Below are 24,053 nucleotides of genomic sequence, written 5' to 3'. Positions count from 1 at the left end.
CACTCTCCTAACCTCGATTCTAAAAATACAGAGTGTTCTGGCTGAAGGTGATCGTATAGAAATGCTCTGACAGACGGTTACAGAGTGTGGCTGATCTTACAGAGAATCATCAGTAATGCTGAGCCACCTGTGTAAAGTGTCTCAGATCAGGTTAATGTAGTTATTCTTTGTTTTACCTGGTAAGAGTGTGGATAAAGCACGGTCTTTGGTCAGTTCCACTTGCGTCCTGAGACTGATTCTCAGGTAACAAGGACGTCTGTGTACCTTCCAGATATAGTCAGATACTACCCCTAATAAAATGACCGAATTACAGAACAATACAGCACAGGGGGAGACCATTTGTCCCATCATATCTGTAGCAAGCAGTTCTTTGAAAGAGCTATCCAATTATTCTCACTCCCCTGCATTCTCCCCAAACACTGTAATTGTTCTTATTCAGTATTTATCTGCTTCCTTTGTGAACGTTATTATCGAGTCTGCTTCCAGGCGGCACGTCCCAGATCACAACAAATGGCTGCCTCACAAAAATGGTCCAGATGTCACCTCTGGTTCTTTTCCAATGACCTTCAGTCAGTATCTCCAACCCTCCTGCCAATGGAAACAGTCTCTCCTTATTGACTATATCCAAACCCTTTGTGGTTTTAAACACCTTAATTAAATCTCCAAAACTTCTCTGCTCCAAAGAGAACAACCCCCAGGTTCTCCAGTCTCTCCACATTCACTGTATTCCCTCATCCCTGCTCCCACTCCAGGAAATCTCCTCTGCACCCTCTCCAAAAACTTCACCTCCTCTGAAAGTGCAGCTCCCAGAATGGGATACAATTCTCCTGTTTTTATAACTTAATTAATTTGCTGAATTCATTCCAATCTTCACATTTTCCAATAATTAACACCGCAGGTTAACCTGAGGAGGAAGCGGAGGAGCGAAATGTCGAGAAAGGGAAGGTAAAACCTAAGGGATGGAAATAGTGAAATCTGACTCTCTCGGGTGTATTGAGCTTCTGACTGCAGCGGGATAGAATGTTAACAAGATATCTGGGACAGCCAAGGTCACGCAGAGAGGATCGGGGCATACAGGAGGTCACCAGCAGCACGCAAAACATCTTGTTTGAGATTTTAGATAGACAAATAATCAGTGAAAAGCATTTTGTTAATTTATTGCTAAAAAGATTCATTAACCTGAGGAGCTGTTAAAATATCAGTGCGGTCAGTACAAGACACACTACACCCGATCATTTATAGAACAGTTTGAATTGGAAGTGATCTCCCTACATGAGCTGATTCCCTGTTATTGGCGTATCCCAGACCCAGAAACACAACATATCTTCTGGGGCAAATCACAATTGACAGGCTGTACAGGAGAACATGAGAAACAGGAGCAGGCCACTCGGCCCATCAGGCCTGCGGCTGATCTATCTCAAAGAACAAAGAACAGTACAGCACAGGAACAGGCCCTTTGGCCCACCAAGTCTGTGCCGACACAGATGCCTCTCCAATCTGATATTTTCTTGCCTCTACGTGGTCCATATCCCTCTATTCCCTGCCTATTCATGGATCCATCCCGATGTCTCTTGAACATTATTATAGAATCTGCTTCCACCACCTCCTCCGACAGCACGTTCCAGGCATTCACCACCCTCTGTGTGAAAAACTTGCTCCTTACATCTCTTTTAAAATTTCCCCCCACTCTTTTTCAACCTATGCCCCCGAGTAATTGACTCTTTGACCCTGGGAAAAAGACTCTGACTATCCACTCTATCCAAGCCTCTCATAATCTTGTAAACATCCATCAAGTCCCTCCTCATCCTCTGATGCTCCAATGAAAATAATCCAAGTTTGTTCAACCTTTCTTCATAGTCCATATCCTCCAAACCAGGCAACATCCTGGTAAATCTCTTCTGCACTCTTTCCAATGCATCAACATCCTTCTGGTAGCGTGGCGACCAGAAATGTACACAATACTCCAAATGCAGCCTAACCAAAGTCTTATACAGCTGCAACATGATTTTCCAATTCCTATACTCAATGCCCTGACCGATGAAGACCAGCATGCCATACGCTTTCTTCTGGCTTGTCCACCTGAGTTGCCACCTTCAGGGAACTGTGGATTTGCACACCTAGATCCCCCTGGATGCTAACATTTCTAACGGCTGTACCATCTCAACTTCACTTTCCCGCCCGTTCCCCAAATCTTATAATTCCTCATGAAACCAAACATTTGTCTATCTCAGCCTGAAATATATCCGACAATGGAGCTTCCAGAACCTCTGTGGAGTAGAGAATTCCAAAGATTCACAACCCTTTGAGTGAAGAATCACAGAACTGTTCCGGTGCAGAAGGAGGCCATTCAGCCCATCATGTCTGCCCTGGCGTTCCAAACGAGCATCATCATTTAGTGACATTCTCCTGCCTTTTCCCCCATATCCCCATGCACATTGTTTCTATTCAAATAATCATCTAATGCCCTCATGAAGCCTCAATTGAACCTTCCTCTGCTACCCTCCTACGCTGTGCATTCCAGACCCAAACCCCTCGCTGGGTGAAAAGGTTTTTCTGATGTCACATTTGCTTCTTTTGGAGGCAGGTTCAAGGACACCTTCTCTTGGATAATTATGAATTCACAATAAATGCTGTGATAGCCAGCGACACCCACATCAGTAATGATGAAATGTGAATGCCACCTCAATCTCCTGGTGGGGCTCTGCGCATTCTCTACTGCTCATTACCAGCATTGGTGCCACTTAGCTGCCAGTTTCAAATGGCCATTTAGTCTTGGCATTGTACCAAATAACTGGCTGAGCAGGGGTTCCTGATGTGAGCTAACTCTGTGGCTCACTGTGGATGCAGGTTCCTGCTCATGCCCAATGTATGGACCCTACACCCAGTCTGCTCTTGTATGGAATTTGTTTCTGACAGACAGGGCAGTGAGCTCGCGATAATGAAAATCCTGCCCCTTTCCAGATTGTTCCAGCTCATCGAGTCGCTTTAGGCACCAGCTCACCTGATTGGGTCACTGACCCACACTCCCTCAGCGAGCTCCAATCACCTCCCTGCTGCACCCACCGCCCCCCACCCCTCCCCACCCCACCCCACTACTCCCCCTCCCCACCGCCCCCCTCATTCGCTGGGAACAGAACCTCTGTCTGACCCTCCACCTCCCACAGGAGCATCTCCAGAGAGGAGCCCCCCAACCCCACACCCACACCCCCACATTCCCCACCCCCACATCCCCAACACCCGTCCTCACCTTCACCCCCACCCCCACACTCCCCCACCCCCACACCCTCAACACCCACCCCCAACACCCACCCTCACCCACACTCCCCACCCCCAACACCCACCCTCACCCCCACCCCCACATTCCTGTCAGCCCAGCCATTCTGCACAGCTTTCCTTCTTCAGCACCCCTCCTTCCCTGGGTGAAGGCTGCACGCTGGCCTTTCAATACAGTTCAGATATCCTCCCTGCTGACACACTGCCACCCAACACCCATTATAAACCCTGGCTGAATGACCAGATGTTAATGGGAGAGTGTGGAGGCTGCACCCACTCCTGTGTGCAGTCCCAAGATCCACAAATCACACAAGTGTTGAGATTGGAGTGAATCGCTAACGTTCTAGACCCTTACAGATCGGCTCAAAATATCAGAGACATTCTTATCAAATCAGTCATCTGATTTTTAACAAACATTCGCTTGTGTTTAATGGTTTATTTATGACAAAGAATTTATTGCAGAAAAACAGCCCCATGGTTCGATGTGTCAAAAGTAGCGTCACTGCCCCATGGCTCCTCATCTCAATATCCTTACATTCCTTTCCCCCTCAGGTATTCATCCAACTTCCCCTAAACCATATCGACCACATTCACCTCGAGCACTCTGAATGGCATTGAGCTCCACATTCTCCCCACTCTCTGTGAGAGCAAGTCCCACATTCTCCCCACTCCCCGTGGGAGTGAGTCCCACATTCTCCCCAATCTCTGTGGGAGCGAGTTCCACATTCTCCCCACTTTCTGTGGAAGCGAGTTCCACATTCTCCCCACTCTGTGGAAGCGAGTTCCACATTCTCCCCATTCGCTGTGGGAGCGAGTTCCACATTCTCCCCACTTTCTGTGGAAGCGAGTTCCACATTCTCCCCACTCCCTGTGGGAGCGGGTCCACATTCTTCCCACTCCCTGTGGGAGTGAGTTCCACATTCTCCCCACTCCCCGTGGGAGCGAGTTTCACATTCTCCCCACTCCCCGTGGGAGTGAGTCCCACATTCTCCCCACTCCCCATGGGAGTGAGTTCCACATTCTCCCCATTCTCTGTCGGAGCGAATCCCACATTCTCCCCACTCCTTGTGGGAGCGAGTCCCACATACTCCCCACTCTCTGTCGGAGCGAATCCACATTCTCCCCACTCCCTGTGGGAGCGAATGTCACATTCTCCCCACTCCCCGGTAAAGAAGCTTCTCCTGATTTCCCCAATGGATTTATTCGGGACTATCAGATATTTATGGTTCCAATTTTCAAACTCCCACGGAAACCAAATCATCTTTGCCACAACTATCCTATTGAACTCTTTCAGAATCCTAAAGAGCTCCATCAAGTCACTCCCCCAGAGAACAAATGATTATTATGAAGCTGCACCTTCTTACTGGAATAAAGTAGGATTTTGTAAAACACACGCACAAATCTCCAAGGTTTCCACAAAACAATTTTTTTAAAGCAACATTTTAAACGTCTACAGAAAGGAAACTGCCTGTTAAAGTAATTGATTGAGTCTAGGAATGTCAAACTAAAATCCTGCAGATACTGGAAATCTGAAATAAAAACTGGAAACACTTAGTAAGTCAGGCAGCATCTGTCGAGAGAGAGAAAGATGGTTAATGTCCTGAAGAGTCGAATATGACTCTTCAGAGAAAGATGCTGCTGTAAAGATGCTCAGTAAGAGTTTTAACAACACCAGGTTAAAGTCCAACAGGTTTACTTGGTAGCAAATGCCATTAGCTTTCGGAGCGCTGCTCCTTCGTCAGCTGGAGTGGATATCTGCTCTCAAACAGGGCATACAGAGACACAAAATCAAATTACAGAATACTGATAAGAATGCGAATCTCTACAGCCAACCAGGTCTTAAAGATACAGACAATGTGAGTGGAGGGAGCATTAAGCACAGGTTAAAGAGATGTGTATTGTCTCCAGACAGGACAGCTAATGAGATTCTGCAAGTCCAGGAGGCAAGCTGTGGGGGTTACAGATAGTGTGACATAAACCCAAGATCCCGGTTTAGGCCGTCCTCATGTGTGCGGAACTTGGCTATCAGTTTCTGCTCAGCGACTCTGCGCTGCCGTGTGTCGTGAAGGCCGCCTTGGAGAACGCTTACCCAAAGATCAGAGGCTGAATGTCCGTGACTGCTGAAGTGCCCCCCACAGGAAGAGAACAGTCTTGCCTGCTGATTGTCGAGCGGTGTTCATTCATCCGTTGTCGTAGCATCTACATGGTTTCCCCAATGTACCATGCCTCGGGACATCCTTTCCTGCAGCGTATCAGGTAGACAATGTTGGCCGAGTTGCAAGAGTAGGTACTGTGTACCTGGTGGATGGTGTTCTCACGTGAGATGATGGCATCCGTGTTGATGATCCGGCACGTCTTGCAGAAGTTGCTGTGGCAGGGTTGTGTGGTGTCATGGTCACTGTTCTCCTGAAGGCTGGGTAGTTTTCTGCGGACAATGGTCTGTTTGAGGTTGTGTGGTTGTTTGAAGGCAAGAAGTGGGGGTGTGGGGATGGCCTTGGCGAGATGTTCGTCTTCATCAATGACATGCTGAAGGCTCCGGAGGAGATGCCGTAGCTTCTCCGCTCCGGGGAAGTACTGGACGATGAAGGGTCATCCCTTTGAACAGGATATGGCGCTCGACTCATCGATCGACAGTTCCGACACGCCACAGCGAAAAACAGCACCGATCTCCTCAGAAGACAAACACGGGACACAGTGGACAGAGTACCCTTCGTCGTCCAGAACTTCCCCGGAGTGGAGAAGCTACGGCATCTCCTCCGGAGCCTTCAACATGTCATTGATGAAGACGAACATTTCGCCAAGGCCATCCCCACACCCCCACTTCTTGCCTTCAAACAACCGCACAACCTCAAACAGACCATTGTCCGCAGCAAACTACCCAGCCTTCAGGAGAACAGTGACCATGACACCACACAACCCTGCCACAGCAACCTCTGCAAGACGTGCCGGATCATCGACATGGATGCCATCATCTCACGTGAGAACACCATCTACCAGGTACACGGTACCTACTCTTGCAACTCGGCCAACGTTGTCTACCTGATACGCTGCAGGAAAGGATGTCCCGAGGCATGGTACATTGGGGAAACCATGCAGACGCTACGACAACGGATGAATGAACACCGCTCGACAATCACCAGGCAAGACTGTTCTCTTCCTGTGGGGGAGCACTTCAGCAGTCACGGGCATTCAGCCTCTGATCTTCGGGTAAGCGTTCTCCAAGGCAGCCTTCATGACACACGACAGCGCAGAGTTGCTGAGCAGAAACTGATAGCCAAGTTCCGCACACATGAGGACGGCCTAAACCGGGATCTTGGGTTCATGTCACACTATCAGTAACCCCCGCAGCTTGCCTCCTGGACTTGCAGAATCTCACTGGCTGTCTTGTCTGGAGACAATACACATCTCTTTAACCTGTGCTTAATGCTCCCTCCACTCACATTGTCTGTATCTTTAAGACCTGGTTGGCTGTAGGGATTCACATTCTAATCAGTATTCTGTAACTTGATTTTGTGTCTCTGTGCCCTGTTTGAGAGCAGATATCCATTCCATCTGACGAAGGAGCAGCGCTCCAAAAGCTAATGGCATTTGCTACCAAATAAACCTGTTGGACTTTAACCTGGTGTTGTTAAAACTCTTACTGTGTTTACCTCAGTCCAACGCCGGCATCTCCACATCGTAAAGATGCTCGACAGAGCTGTGGAGTATTTCCAACACTTTCTGGTATTTATTTATTATTAATGAGGAACCGATGGCCACTGTCAGACTCTCAATGCTTCTGAATTTCTGTTAAAGTAAAGAGATCTTCACCATCATAACAAATATTCCACAAGTGTACAGACAAAAGTTACACACTTACACATCTGACTTCTCCACTGGGTCACTCCTCGCTTTCTGCTCACATCCGTGCGTTCTCCTTCATTTAAATAGTTTTCCAACAAAATCCCAGTGGAAACTATCCAAGCAGACAATTCTCCAGTTCATGAATCCAGCACAGGATCGGACCTTGGAGCCAGAGACCACAGGAAACATTCCCACATCGATGTCACTTCTCTGGAATGTGATGAATTTCCTTCCTCAATTAGAAAATTTAATGACTCTAAAATGGTTTGTGTTGAGAAAGATTAACAATCTCCGAGAATTGATTCTATCATAAATAAACAACACAGACAACATTCTGAATATTTATCTGTTAATTCCATGAACTAGAAGATGCGTATTAGCAACATTTAAGAGGGACCTGGATGGGTCCATGAATAGGGAGGGAATAGAGGGATATGGACCTAGTAAGGGCGGAATGTTATCTCTTAGTTTAGAATCATAGAAACCCTACAGTGCAGGAAGAGGCCATTCGGCCCATCGAGTCTGCACCGACCACAATCCCACCCAGGCCCTACCCCCATATCCCTACATATTTTACCCGCTAATCCCTCTAACCTACTCATCTCAGGACACTAAGGGGCAATTTTAGCATGGCCAATCAACCTCACCCGCACATCTTTGGAGTTTAGTTAGGGCACCATGATCAGCACAGGCTCGGAGGGCCGAAGGGCCTGTTCCTGTGCTGCACTGTTCTTTGTTCTAATGAGTCATTAGCCAGAGTGATCACTATCGCTAGAATCACAGCAAATTGGGAGCAGGGACAAAAACAGAAAATGCGGGAAAATCTCAGCAGTTCTGACAGCCTCTGTGGAGAGGGAATAGAGCCAACGTTCCGAGTCTGGATGACCCTTCGTCAGAAGGCCTTCTTCATCCTCATTTACATCCCCTTTGTCCAATTACAGCCCCCTTCCCCCCAACCCTCACAGTATAAATCTCTTTGCTCTCAGTTCTGACGAAGGGGCATCTGTTTCAGATTCCAGCATCCACAGTATTTTGCTTTTAAATTAGGAGCCGGAGTAGGCCATTCGGCCCCTCCAGCCTGCTTGGCCATTCAATGAGATCATGGCTGATCTGACTGTGGCTTCAACCCCTCTTTTCCGTCCAGTCTCCAGAACCACTGACTTTCATGTTGATCAAAAGAAGGCAAAGGTTTTGCAAGAGTTGCAGATGATGGAGGACCGGGAGATGGGGTGGGGAGGGGGTCGAGGGGAGGGGGAGATGGGGTTGAGGGGAGGGGGGAGATGGGGTGGGGGGGCAGGGGGAGGAGGAGCGGGGGTGGGGGTGGGGGAGAGGGAGATGGGGCAGGAGGGAGGGCAAGGGGGCATGGGGAGGGGAAGGGGTGAGGGAGAGGAGGGGATGGGGCGAGGAGGGGGCAGGGGTAGGGGGAGATGGGACGTGGAGAGGGGAGGGGGAGATGGGGGAGGGGGAGGGGGAGATGGGTCGGGGAGCAGAGAGGGGGAGATGGAGTGGGGGAGGGGAGACGGGATGGGGAGGGGGATGGGAGAGGGGGGCGGGGGATGGGATGGGGGGGCGGGGGTAGGGGGAAATGGGGCAGGGGCTGAACAGAATTATTGCGCGATATTCAAATTTAATGCAGGTTCGAACGAGGCTTTCAGCTGAGACAATGCAATTGGTGGAGTTAGCAATGGAGCAGGGATGGACTGGGATCCACTCCTGGTGGGAGGGAAAGCCAGTGGGGGTGGAGAATTCAATGGGACTCCCCCAAACCCCCATTCAGATCATCCCCTCCACGCTCAACAATGAAGTGATTGGCTTCCTGCCTTGAAAAGGTCATCAACCCATTAACATACATTTACATCTAATTAGTGGGCTTGCCCCCATATTCAATAATCCCCCTTGTGAATGTCTCCCAGGGTAGAGGGTCATGCCTGAGCTGTCTCCTGGGCACTACCCCCTGGCACTGACCCCTGGCACTGCCCTAGTACTGACCCCTGGCACTGCCCCCTGGCACTGCCCTAGCACTGCCCCCGGCACTGCCCTAGCACTGACCCTTGGCAGTGACCACTGGTACTGCCCCCTGGCACTGCCTCCTGGCACTGCCCCCTGGCACTGCCCTCGGCACTTCCCCCGGCACTGCCCCCCTGCGCTGCCCCCGGCACTGCCCTTCTCTCCCAAGGTTGCTGGTGGGAGGAGTTCATTCAGAATCTGCCCCGCCAGAGTGAGATTATGGTACTGACTCCCTGAATATTTTTAACTGAGTGCAGAACCATCCTGCGGGAAAGGTGTCAGCAGCGGGATTGACACCTTAGTTAACAATTAGTCAAAAATAAGAACGTTCCACCCATGGAGTCAGAAACGCAGCTAATCATTAACCACCGTAGAGTCATAGAGTCACGGAGGTTTACAGCATGGAAACAGGTCCTTTGGCCCAACTTGTTCATGCCGCCCTTTTTTTTTAAAACTACGAAGCTAGTCCCGATTGCCCGCATTTGGCCCATATCCCTCTGTACCCATCTTGCCCATGTAATTATCTAAATGCTTTTTAAAAGACAAAATTGTACCCGCCTCTACAACCAACTCTGGCCGCTTGTTCCAGACACTCACCACTCTGTGTGTGAAAAAAATTGCCCCTCTGGACCCTTTTGTATCTCTCCCCTCTCGCCTCAAACATGTGCCCTCTAGTTTTAGACTCCCCTACCTTTGGGGAAAAGATAACCATCAACATGCAGAATATCAGTCTCTGAGCGCAAAGTATTGGGTAAAACGAGAATATCGCTTCATCAAAATAGCTGCAGAATATCTTTTAAAATCATGTTGACTTCATAGAATAATATGGAGGCCATTCAGCCATCATGCCTGTTCTAGCTCTTTAAAAGTGTCTATCCTTGAAGCAGAATGTTAGCATTATGGGAGTAACTTCTCCCCTGAATCCTGCAGGTATAAAGAGGCTAAATGTTTTTTCTATTACGGGAAAGGTCATTTAAGGCATTGATGCAAAAGCAACTCTTGCCTACCCAATAGCTAGTTAAGTGGAGTGTCACAAGTATAAAGTGTGGCAGAAGCTAGCACCAACGATTTAGATGTTCACTCCCTGCTTAACGGGAAAGGGGGTAAGACAGACCCCAGCACCGTAACACTCCTGGCAAAGATGGAAGTCAACACCGGGGCATCTGCCACTGTGCTAGGTCGACATACATTTCACTACTCGAGGGAAGAAGCCCAGCCACTGAATTTCAAGAGACCTGAGGCAAAGTTAACAAGTTACACGGGAAAAGCCTTAAAAATAATGGGCATGGCAACAGTTCGTGGAAGCGACGGGGCAGCAGTCTGCCCGGCTCCCTGTAACAATCGTGTCAAATGAAGAACAAAGCTTAATAAAAGCAAATTACTGCGGATGCAGGGCAAGGTTTACAATTGGGGGAGAGGTAATTATGATGCGATTAGGCAAGAATTAGGGGGCATAAGTTGGGAACAGAAACTGTCAGGGAAAGGAACTAATGAAAAGTGGAACTTTTTCAAGGAACAAATACTGGATGTCCTTGATAGGTATGTCCCTGTCAGGCAGGGAGGAAATGGCTGAGTGAGGGAACCATGGTTCACGAAAGAGGTGGAATGTCTTGTGAAAAGGAAGAGGGAAGCTTATGTAGGGATGAGGAAACAAGGTTCAGATGGCTCGATTGAGGGTTATAAGTTAGCAAGGAATGAGCTGAAAAAGGGGCTTAGGAGAGCTAGGAGGGGACACGAGAAGTCCTTGGCGGGTCGGATCAAGGAAAACCCCAAGGCTTTTTACTCTTATGTGAGGAATAAAAGAATGACCAGGGTGAGGTTAGGGCTGGTCAAGGACAGTAGTGGGAACTTGTGTATGGAGTCAGTAGAGATAGGCGAGGTGATGAATGAATACTTTTCTTCAGTGTTCACCAAGGAGAGGGGCCATGTTTTTGAGGAAGAGAAGGTGTTACAGGCTAATAGTCTGGAGGAAATAGACGTTTGGAGGGAGGATGTCCTGGCAGTTTTGAATAAACTGAAGGTCGATAAGTCCCCTGGGCCTGATGAAATGTATCCTAGGATTCTTTGGGAGGCAAGGGATGAGATTGCAGAGCCTTTGGCTTTGATCTTTGGGTCCTCGCTGTCCACGGGGATGGTGCCAGAGGACTGGAGAATGGCGAATGTTGTTCCTCTGTTTAAGAAAGGGAATAGAAATGACCCTGGTAATTATAGACCGGTTAGTCTTACTTCGGTGGATGGGAAATTGATGGAAAAGGTCCTTAGAGATGGGATTTACGGCCATTTAGAAAGATGCGGATTAATCCGGGATAGTCAGCACGGATTCGTGAAGGGCAAGTCGTGCCTCACAAATTTGATTGAATTTTTTGAGGAGGTAACTAAGTGTGTTGATGAAGGTAGGGCAGTTGATGTCATATACATGGATTTTAGTAAGGCGTTTGATAAGGTCCCCCATGGTCGGTTTATGATGAAAGTGAGGAGGTGTGGGATAGAGGGAGAGTTGGCCGATTGGACAGGTAACTGGCTGTCTGATCGAAGACAGAGGGTGGTGGTGGATGGAAAATTTTCGGATTGGAGGCAGGTTGCTAGCGGAGTGCCACAGGGATCAGTGCTTGGTCCTCTGCTCTTTGTGATTTTTATTAATGACTTAGAGGAGGGGGCTGAAGGGTGGATCAGTAAATTTGCTGATGACACCAAGATTGGTGGAGTAGTGGATGAGGTGGAGGGCTGTTGTAGGCTGCAAAGAGACATAGATAGGATGCAAAGCTGGGCTGAAAAATGGCAAATGGAGTTTAACCCTGATAAATGTGAGGTGATTCATTTTGGTAGGACTAATTTAAATGTGGATTACAGGGTCAAAGGTAGGGTTACCATAGAACCATAGAAAATTACAGCTCAGAAACAGGCCTTTTGGCTCTTCTTGTCTGTGCCGAACCATTTTATGCCGAGTCCCACTGACCTGCACTTGGACCATAACCCTCCACACCCCTCTCATCCATGAACCCGTCCAAGTTTTTCTTAAATGTTAAAAGTGACCCCGCATTTACCACTTTATCCGGCAGCTCATTCCACACTCCCACCACTCTCTGCGTGAAGAAGCCCCCCCTAATATTCCCTTTAAACTTTTCTCCTTTCACCGTTAACCCATGCCCTCTGGTTTTTTTCTCCCCTAGCCTCAGCGGAAAAAGCCTGCTTGCATTCACTCTATCTATACCCATCAAAACCTTATACACCTCTATCAAATCTCCCCTCAATCTTCTACGCTCCAGGGAATAAAGTCCCAACAGGTTCTGAAGACTGTGGAGGAACAGAGAGATCTTGGGGTTCATATCCACAGATCTCTAAAGGTTGCCACTCAAGTGGATAGAGCTGTGAAGAAGGCCTATAGTGTGTTAGCTTTTATTAACAGGGGGTTGGAGTTTAAGAGCCGTGGGGTTATGCTGCAACTGTACAGGACCTTGGTGAGACCACATTTGGAGTATTGTGTGCAGTTCTGGTCACCTCACTATAGGAAGGATGTGGAAGCGCTGGAAAGAGTGCAGAGGAGATTTACCAGGATGCTGCCTGGTTTGGCGGGTAGGTCTTATGAGGAAAGGTTGAGGGAGCTAGGGCTGTTCTCTCTGGAGCGGAGGAGGCTGAGGGGAGACTTAATAGAGGTTTATAAAATGATGAAGGGGATAGATAGAGTGAACGTTCAAAGACTATTTCCTCGGGTGGATGGAGCTATTACAAGGGGGCATAACTATAGGGTTCGTGGTGGGAGATACAGGAAGGATATCAGAGGTAGGTTCTTTACGCAGAGAGTGGTTGGGGTGTGGAATGGACTGCCTGCAGTGATAGTGGAGTCAGACACTTTAGGAACATTTAAACGGTTATTGGATAGGCACATGGAGCACACCAGGATGATAGGGAGTGGGATAGCTTGATCTTGGTTTCAGATAAAGCTCGGCACAACATCGTGGGCCGAAGGGCCTGTTCTGTGCTGTACTGTTCTATGTTCTATGTTCTATGCTGGAATCTGAAACCAAAAGGGAAAATGCTGGAAAATCTCAGCAGGCCTGGAAGCATCTGTGAGGAGGGAAAAGAGCTGACGTTTTGAGGCCAGATGAGCCTTTGTCAAAGCTCTTTTCTCTCCTTACAGATGCTGCCAGGCCCGCTGAGATTTTCCAGCATTTTCCCTTTTGCAAGGGCAAAGCTTTCTGGGCTGTGTTTGGCTTAAAGAAGTCAAGTTAAATTGGACCGAGACTTTCTAAGTGTGGAAGGAGGGACTGCTCAAACTGATGAAGAAATATGAGAATGTCTTCAGAGACAGGTGAGGCAAGAATAAAGGCCTGCAGTCAAAGATCAATAATGAATCCAGAGGAGACCGCTTGTTTTTTTTAAGGCAAGACCACTGCCGTATGAGAAAAGATAGGTACAGGATTAAAGAGATTGAAGGAATTGGGCATTATCCAGTAGTTCAGTTCGTGGAATGGGCAGCACCATAGTCTCCCTGAAGCCAGACAAGACGTCCGCATGTGGAGACTACAAGTTAACAGTTAATCGGGTTGCCAAATTGGATAAGTTGACAACCCCGAGAATTGAAGATCTTTATGCAAAGCTGCTCAGAGATCAATCTAATATAAAGCTGGATATGAGTCACGCAAATTAGCAACTTGAATGAGACGACACTTCCTGAGGTTATTCCACAATAAACACAAACAAATGTTCACTCCAGTACACGCACCTGCCTTTTGGTGTGTCATCAGCATGTGTTATTTTCCAGTGGACAATGGAGAGAGTCTGCTGCAGTGGGTTCCAGGAATTACAGTAAACCCCTGGATGATGGTCTCATAATTGGATCAACAGAAGTCGACCACCTAGATCACTTAGAGGAGGCGCTAAGGATATTGCAAGAGGCTGGGGTTATGAAGCAGAAATGTACTTTTTAAGCCACTGAGGGTAACCTACCCGGGGAACTGAGTAAATGCACAAGGATTACACCCCATGGAAGACAAGGTCAGAGCCAGAAAAGGGGCATCGGCCCCCGAAACACACCTGAGCTCAAGTCATTTTTAGGAATGGTGAATTACCACGGGTGTTTTTTTAATCAAATTTGTCGACATTATTGGCCCCCTTGAATATTCTGCAAAAGCAACACCAGCGTTGGATTTGGAAGATTCCCAGAAAGAAGCTTTTAACAAAGTAAACAATTTGCTGCATTCTTTGAACTTAGTTCGACCCATCTCAGGAACTGGTGTTAACCTGCAATGCCTCTCCATATGACGTTGGTCCAAATTGTCCCATGAGCTGGGCGGCAGATCTTAAAGGCCAATAGGGTATTTCTCGAGAACACTTCGAGAGCAAAAAAAGGCTACTCACAAATTGAGAAAGAAGGATCATCAATAGTTTTTGGTATCAAGTAATTCCACCAGTGTTTATACTGTCGGCACTTAATAGACATGGTAGAGTCGGGAGGCAATGGCCTAGTGATATTATCACTGGACTATAAATCCAGAAACTCAGCGAATGTTCTGGGGACCCAGGTTTGAATCCAACCATGGCAGATGGTGGAATTTGAATTCAATAAAAATATCTGGAATTAGGAAGCTACTGAAGACTATGAAACCATTGCCGATTGTTCGAAAAACCCATTTGGTTCACTAATGTCCTTTAGGGAAGGAAATCTGTTGTCTTTACCTGATCTGGCCAACATGTGACTCCAGAGCCACAGCAATGTGGTTGACTCTCACCTGCCCTTGGGCAACTAGGGATGGGCAATAAATGCTGTAAGAAGTCTCACAACACCAGGTTAAAGTCCAACAGGTTTATTTGGTAGCAAATACCATAAGCTTTCGGAGCAGAGCTCCTTCGTCAGAAGCTGCTCCGAAAGCTTATGGTATTTGCTACCAAATAAACCTGTTGGACTTTAACCTGGTGTTGTGAGACTTCTTACTGTGCTTACCCCAGTCCAACGCCGGCATCTCCACATCAATAAATGCTGGCCAGCCAATGATGCCCATGTCCCACAAATAAAAAAAAACGTGGTCATCATTTATGATCACAAGCTGCTTTTGGGTATTTTTCAAAGAAGACAAAGCTATTCTGCCAATCTCAACAAGAATTCAGTGTTCGATGTCAATCCTCTCCACCTATGAATGTACCTTGAAGCAGCTGCCTGGAAAACCCACAGTGAATGCAGAGAGTGTAGCACCTCCCCCAGTACCACAGGAAATTGCCATGGTGTTGAATTTCTCAGACACATTGCCAGTTGCGGTGAAACAGATCATGTACTGGTCCAGTCAGGTGAGGCACAGGTTACTAATGGGTTGGGCGAATGAGCCAGCTTCTGAATAGATGAAAACATATTTTTATGAAAAGATGAGTTGAGTTGCCAAGCTGGCATCATACTTTGGGGAGCAAGTGTAGTCGTCCCTGTATCAGGAAGAAAGTTGCTCCTAGCTGAATTACACAGTGTCCATCCGGGTCTGCTCGCCAGGAGTTATGTCTGGTGGGCTGGCACCAATGCCAACATTGAGACCCTAGTCAAGCATTGTGTACAGTGCCAATTGCAGCCAGGTTGCAGTCAGTTGGCTGTTAAATATTGGCCAAGAATTTCAATTAATGAGGTGCCACAATTCTGGGTTAAAGTCAAACATGATGCAGGTTTATTTAGGAGATGTTGCTCATCAAAGGCGAAGATGGAAGTGCCCCAAAGGCCCACGAACCTCTGCTTATGACACTACAGGTTACCTGACATTCTACTTGCAGAGATGCAACTACTTTAAATACATAACATCCCTCCACCTTTACTTCTTTAGTTCCAAACTACAGCTTTTCTTTATGTTTAAACAACAGACCTAATTAAACAGTGGATACATACTTACGCATATTTATTTTTTCATTTCTGTGCCAGTAGTAAGAGAGTCTCTCAGGTGGACGTCAATCATCAATTTCTTTTGGGTTGGACTCAATGTCCTCGAATTTGGTTACTTGTGATCTTTGAAGTGCCCTCTTTTAATTGGGTTGTTAATTCTTTATGTGAAACAATTTCAGTGTCAGTTTCAATTGGTGTTCAACATTCTACTTAGCATTTCCACTAATGCTTCTTGTGAAGCTTCAGTGAATTCACTTCTTGAGGCTAGTATTTGCTCAATATATCGCCACTCTCATCATCCAGCTGTACGATATAAGATAATGGACCTGTTTTGCTAGTGTGACATTAGTGTAGCTTTAAGAAGGGTTTTTAAAAAAATCATGATCTCTGCAGCTCTCACAGTCAGTGTTATTCAGCTCACAGCCTTAGCTGATGCCATTATGGCACTGGCTTATCTGGAGATATACTTTTCTTGCTGCTTATAGAGAGAGAGAGAGAGAGAAGAGGAGAAAGGAGTTTTTTTCATTTTGAATTTGGAGCTGCAGATTTGAGTTTTAGTTTTAGAAGCGACATCAAGCTGAAAAGAAGCCTCTCTCTCTCCCTGGTTTTGGAAATTCTGCAGGTTAGTTGAAAGCCTTCCTGGAGTAGAAAATCTGCTGTTGGGGGCTTGACCAGAGTCTACCAGGGGTTCTGAGATGCTGTTCTGACTTCAAATTGTTTTGGGTGCATCCAGAGAACTGCAGACTTCAAACAAAGGACTCAATTTCAGTATCACGTGAGCATTTGTCTTTGCTATGTTGAACTTGTTTAAAGGATTTTGTTAGATTGGAACATTTTAGATATCTTTAATGGTTATACATTACAGTGGTTGTTTTGTTTCTTGTTTGTAATTGATAAGAGTTCTTGCTAATTTTCTTACTATACATGTTAACTATATTCTTATATAAACTTTGTTTGATAAAAGCTCCCTACTGGGTCCCTTGAATCAACTATGCTTATCCTAGCCAAATTCAAGATGCTAAACATATGATCCAGGCGGGCTCCATAAATCACTTTGGAGTTTCTGACCTGAACCATAACACTGGCAGGTGCCCAATTTTCATTGGTAGTGTGCTTGTGAGAAGTTACCTGTTCCCCCTAAATAAATATTCTCTGTTCCCTCTTAGCAATCTGCTTTTTGTTGTCTTTCATCAATCAGCTGGTATCAAAACGTCAAACTTTGTTCGATCTTTTTATAAGCAGTATCGCTGGTGAATTGTGTAATTGTGTGTGTGATTTTCCTATATGATATCAGTGATTTATTTACTCATCTTGGCAACATCCCTTGGTCCTGTGATACCTTTAATGAATGTTTGAGTAACAGTATGAATTGTTCAGATAATCCATTTGTCAATGGATGATAAGGAGCTGATTTGATTGTTGTATACCATTTTCTTTCAAGTAATCTTTGAACTATTACTAAAGAATACGGGAGAGGAATTAAGTACTCCTCTAATACTAGAGGAGTAGTATTAGACAAACTAATGGGGCTAAAGGCAGGTAAGTCCCTAGGTCCATGGTGGCACAGTGGTTAGGACTGCTGCCTCACAACGCCAGGGACCTGGGTTCAATTCCCGGCTTGGGTCACTGTCTGTGTGGAGTCTGCATGTTCTCCCTGTTTCTGCGTGGGTTTCCTCCGGGTGCCTCCCATACTCCAAAGATGTGCGGGTTAGGTGGGTTGGCTGTGCTAAAATTGCCCCTTAGTGTCCGGGGGCTAGCTAGGGTAAATGCATGGGGTTATGGGGATAGGACCTGGGTGGGATTGTGGTCAGTGCAGACTCAATGGGCCGAATGGCCTCCTTCTGCACTGTAGGGATTCTATGACTCTAGGTCCAGATGGTTTGCATCCTAGGATCCTAAAAGAAGCAGCTACAGAGATAATGGATGCATTTGTTTTAATTTTCCAAAAATGCTTGGATTGTGGTGAAGTACCGGAGGATTGGAAAACTGTCAATGTGACACCTGTATTCAAAAAGGGAGGGAGGTAAAAAGCAGGTAACTATTGGCCGATTAGCCTAACATCTATTGTTGGAAATGTTGGAATCAAGAATTAAGGAACTAACAGCAGCAAATTTGAAAATTCCTCATCTAATCAATAGAGTCAGCATGGCTTCATGAAAGGGAAATCGTGTCTGACTAATTCATTAGAGTTTTTCGAGGAAATCGCAACCAGGATGGATAGAGGGGAACCAGTAGATGTGTTGTATTTGGACTTTCAGAAGGTGTTTGACAAGGTACCTCACAAAAGGTTAAATAGTAAGAGCCCATGGTGTTGGAGGTAATATATTGGCAAAGATAGAGGATTGGCTAAGAGGCAGGGAACCGCGAGTGGGGATAAGGGGTTCTTTTTCAAGTTGGTGACCTCTAACCAGTGGAATTCCATAGGGATCAGTGCTGGGACTGCAACTGTTTACAATATTTATTAATGACTTGGAGGAAGGAAGCGAATGCAGACGACACAAAACTAGGTTGAAAGACAAGTTGTGAGAGGGATACAAACAGTTCACAAAGAGATATTGATAGGTTAAGTGGGCAAAAAGATGGAAAATGGAGTGTAAGGAGGGAAAATGTAAGTTGTTCATTCTGGAAGGGAGAACAAAAGAACAGAGTATTATTTAAATAGAAAAAAACTGCAGAAAGCTGCAACACAAAGGGGACTTGTGCATGAAACACAGAAAGCCAGCAGACAGGTGCAGCAAGTAATCAGGAGGCTAATGGAATGTTGGCCCTTATTTCAAAGGGGTTGGAGTATGAGAGTCGGGAAGTCTTGCTGCAACTGTACAAGGTACTGATGAGACCACATCTGGAGAACTGTGAGCAATTTTGATCCCCTTATTTAAGGAAAAATATTTTATTGGAGGCAGTTCAGAGAAGGTTCACTAGAATGATCCCCAGTAAGAGATTGTTTTATGAGGAAAGGTTAAACAGGTTGGGACTCTACTCATTGGAATTTAGAAGAATGAGGGGTGATCACATTGAAACATACAGGATTCTTAAAGGGCTTGACAGGGAAATGTTGAGAGGATGTTTCCCTCATGGGAGAGTCTAAGACCAGAGGACACACTCAGAATAAAGGGGCAACAATTTAAGACTGAGATGAGGAGGAATTTCTTTTCTCAGAGGGTTGAGAGTCTTTGGAACTCCTTGCCACAGAGAGCTGTGGGGGGCAAAGTGATTTTAAGGCTCAGATGCAGAGATTTTTGATCAGTAAGGGAATTGAGAGTTATGGGGAAAAGGCAGGAACGTGGACATAAGAAATGTCGGATCAGCTATGATCCTATTGAATGACGGAACAGGCTCGAGGAGCCGAATGAGCCACTCCTGTTCCTATTTCTTATGGTCTTATGATAACAATATAGAGTGCAACAGTGTGCAGCGTAACATTTTAACCCATTTGATTGGAGTCCATTTCACCCTGTACAATATACCTTTAAAATACATCTTAATCTTGAGATGTTGAGTAATCTTGTCTGAAGCAATATATCAGTCAGAATGGTGTGTCACCAGTCGATGAATCTGGAAGCAATGAGTTAGACTGTGTTTAATTGCTTGGTGAATGAGTGAGAGCTTCATCATGGACTGAATTGTCCACATTGAATAATCTCAGAGTTTGGTAGCAATGGTGCTGAATTGAATAATCTGCACAGCTAAATCAAACTATTCCCAGTTATAAATGAAAGATACATTTCCAATCTTTCAATTACTGAAAGGAAAGACAGTGGACAGGCAATGACAGGCATTTAAAGAACAAATAGGTAAACTCCAGAAGTTGTTTATTCCTGTTTAGCGCAAGAGTGGTAAGGGAATTGTGGCCAAACCATGATTTACAAGGAAAATTAGAGATAGTATCAGATTCAAGGAAGAAGCGTACAAATTGGCAAGAAAAAGCAATAGGCCTGATGATTGGGAGCAGTTTAAAATTCAGCAATGGAGGACCAAGCGATTGGGCAACATGGTAGCACAGTGGTTAGCACTGCTGCCTCACAGCACCAGGGACCCAGGTTCGATTCCAGCCTTAGGTCACTGTCTGTATGTATGGAGTTTGCACATCTTTCCTGTCTGCATGGGTTTCCTCCGGGTGCTCCGGTTTCCTCCCACAATCCAAAGATGTGCGGGTTAGGTTGATTGGCCATGCTAAATTGCCCCTTAGAGTCAGGGAGACTAGCAGGGTAAAGATGTGGTGTTACGGAGATAGGGCTTGGGTGGGATTGCTGTCTGTGCAGACTCAATGGGCCGAATGGCCTCCTTCTGCATTGGAGGGATTTTATAAAGAATTAAGAAGGGAAAAATAGAGTATGAAAGAAAGGAGGCGGGAAATATAAAAACTGACTGTAAAAGTTTCTATAGATAAGTAGAGAGAGAAAGATTAACAAAAATGAATGTGGGCCCCTTAGTCAGAAACAGGAGAATCATAACGGGGAATAAGGAAATGGCTGAGGAATTAAATTTGTACTTTGCTTCAGTCTTCACAAAGGAAGATATGAATAATGTACCAGAAGTGCTGAGAGAAACATGTTTTAGTGAGGAGCTGAAGGAAATCAGCATTAGTAGAGGAATGGTTTTGGGGAAATTGAAAATGGATAAATCTCCAGGTCCTGATAATTTTCATCCCAGAGTACTTCAGGAAGTGGCCCTGGAAATAATAGATTCATTGGTGGTTATTTTCCAAAATTCTTTGGACTCTGGATTGGTTCCTAAAGATTGGAGGGTAGTTAATGTAAGCTCGCTATTCAAAAAGGGAAGTAGTGAAAACAGTGAACTATAGACCAGTGAGCCTAAAGTCAGCACTGGGGAAGTTGTTTGAGTCTATTATCAAGGATTTCATCACTCAGCATTTGGAAGGCAGTGGTATAATCAGACAAAGTCAGCATGGATTTACAGGAGGGAAATCATGTTTGATGAATCTATTGGAATTTTCTTTGAGGATGTGACTAGTAGAGTTGATCGAGGAGAACCAGTGGACGTGGTTTATTTAGACTTTCAGAAGGCTTTCGACAAGGTCTCACATAACAGACTACGAAGGGCCTACTATATGTCAGGAGTAAAAGAATGACTAGGGTAAGATTAGGGCCAGTCAAGGACAGGAGTGGGAAGTTGTGCGTGGAGTCTGAAGAGATAGGAGAGGCACTAAATGAATATTTTTCGTCAGTATTCACACTGGAGAGGGACAGTGTCGAGGGGAGTACTGAGATGCAGGCTGTTGGACTGGATGGGATTGAAGTTCATAAGGAGGAGGTGTTAGCAATTCTGGAAAGGGTAAAAATAGATAAGTCCCCTGGGTCGGATGGGATTTATCCTAGGATTCTCTGGGAGGCTAGAGAGGAGATTGCAGAGCCTTTGGCTTTGATCTTTGGGTTGTCATTGTCTACTGGAACTGTGCCAGAAGACTGGAGGATAGCAAATGTTGTCCCCTTGTTCAAAAAGAGGAGAGACAACCCTGGTAACTATAGACCGGTGAGCCTTATTTCTGTTGTGGGCAAAGTATTGGAAAGGATTATAAGAGATAGGATTTATAATCACCTGGAAAGGAATAATTTGATTAGGGATAGTCAGCACGGTTTTGTGAAGGGTAGGTCGTGCCTCACAAACCTTATTGAGTTCTTTGAGAAGGTGACCAAAGAGGTGGATGAGGGTAAAGCGGTTGATGTGGTGTATATGGATTTCAGTAAAGCGTTTGATAAGGCTCCCCATGGTAAGCTTTTGCAGAAAATACGGACACGTGGGATTGAGAGTGATTTAGTGGTTTGGATCAGGAATTGGCTAGCTGGAAGAAAACAGAGGGTGGTGGTTGATGGGAAATATTCATCCTGGAGTTCAGTTACTAGTGGTGTACCGCAAGGATCTGTTTTAGGCCACTGCTGTTTGTCATTTTTATTAATGACCTGGATGAGGGCATAGAAGGATGGGTTAGTAAATTTGCGAATGACACTAAAGTCGGTGGAGTTGTAGACAGTGCGGAGGGAAGTGGCAGGATACAGAGGGACATAGATAAGCTGCAGAGCTGGGCTGAGAGGTGGCAAATGGAGTTTAATGCGGAAAAGTGCGAAGTGATTCACTTTGGAAGGAGTAACAGGAATACAGAGTACTGGGCTAATGGTAAGATACTTGGAAGTGTGGATGAACAGAGGGATTTGGGTGTCCATGTGCATAGATCCCTGAAAGTTGGCACCCAGGTTGATAGGGTTGTTAAGAAGGCGTACGGTATGTTAGCTTTTATCGGTAGAGGGATTGAGTTTCGGAGCCAGGAGGTCATGTTGCAACTGTATAAAACTCTGGTGCGGCCGCATTTGGAGTATTGCGTACAGTTCTGGTCGCCGTATTATAGGAAAGATGTGGAAGTGTTGGAAAGGGTGCAGAGGAGATTTACCAGGATGTTGTCTGGTATGGTGGGAAAATCGTATGAGGAAAGGCTGAGGGGCTTGAGGTTGTTTTCGTTAGAGAGAAGGTGGTTAAGAGGTGACTTAATAGAGGCATAGAAGATGATCAGAGGATTAGATAGGGTGGATAGTGAGAGCCTTTTTCCTCGGATGGTGATGGCTAACACTAGGGGACATAGCTTTAAATTGAGGGGTGATAGATATAGGACAGATGTTAGAGGTAGGTTCTTTACTCAGAGTAGTAAGGGCGTGGAATGCCCTGCCTGCAGCGGTAGTGGACTCGTAATCATTAAGAGCATTCAAATGGTTATTGGATAAACATATGGATGACATTGGAATAGTGTAGGTTAGATGGGCTTTAGATTGGTTTCACTGGTCGGCGCAACATCGAGGGCCGAAGGGCCTGTACTGCGCTGTAATGTTCTATGTTCTATATAAAGTTAAAGCACATGGGATTGCAGGCAATGTCTCAAGATGGATAGAAAGCTGGTTAGCCAATAGAAAGCAAAGAGTTGGCACAAATGGGTCTTTTTCTTATTGGCAGTCAGTGACTAATAGGGTTCCACAGTGCTAGGACCCCAACTGTTCACATTAATATATAATGATCTGGAAGAGGGAACTGAATGCATTATCTCCAAATTTGCAGATAGAAACATAGAAAATAGGTGCAGGAGTAGGCCATTTGGCCCTTTGAGCCTGCTCCACCATTCAATTTGATCATGCGCTTCCAGTATCCCACTCCCGCTTTTTCTCCATATCCCTTGATCCCATTAGCCACAAGGGCTACATCCAGCTTCCTCTTGAACAGATCTAACAAACTGACCCCAACAGCTTTCTGTTATAGAGAATTCCACAGGTTCACAACTCTGAGTGAAGAAGTTCTTCCTCATCTCATCCTGAATGGCTTACCCCTTATTCTTAGATTGTGATCACAGGTGATACAAAGTTGGGTGGGAGGGTGAGCTGTGAGGATGCAGAGATGCTTCAGCGTGATTTGGACAGGCCGAGTGTGTGGGCATATGCATGGCAGATGCAGTATAATGTGGATAAATGTGAGGTTATCCACTTTGTAGCAATAATATGAAGACAGATTAGTACTTGAATGGGTGGAAATTGAGAGAGGTGGTTACTCAACGAGACCTTGGAGTCCTCATGCATCAGTTGCTGAAAGTAAGCGCACAGCTACAGCAGGCAGTAAAGAAGACAAATGGTATGTTGGCCTTCATAGCGAGAGGATTTGAGTATAGGGATGTTTGCTGCAATTGTATAGGGTGTTGGTGAGGTCACACTTGGAGGATTGTGTGCAGTTTTGGTGTCCTTAACTGAGGAAGGATGCCCTTGTTGTAGAGGGAGTACAGCGAAGGTTTACCAGGCTGATTCCTGGGATGGCTGGTCTGTCATATGAGAAGAGACTAAGTCGATTTGGATTATATTCACTGGAATTTAGAAGAGTGAGAGGGGATCTCATAGAAACTTATAAAATTCTAACAGTGTTAGACAGGGTAGATTCAGAAAGAATGTTCTCAATGGTGGGGGAATCCTGAACTAGGGGTCACAGTTTGAGGATAGGGGGTCATAGTTTTAGGATAAGGGGTAAAACTTTTAGAACTGAGGTGAGGAGAAATTTCTTCACCCAGAGGGTGGTGAATGTGTGGAATTCA

Source organism: Mustelus asterias, chromosome 4 (genome assembly GCF_964213995.1).
Source record: "Mustelus asterias chromosome 4, sMusAst1.hap1.1, whole genome shotgun sequence".
In the NCBI taxonomy this organism is placed as follows: domain Eukaryota; kingdom Metazoa; phylum Chordata; class Chondrichthyes; order Carcharhiniformes; family Triakidae; genus Mustelus; species Mustelus asterias.
The sequence above is the reverse complement of the archived record's forward strand: the minus strand, read 5'-3'. Positions refer to the sequence as shown.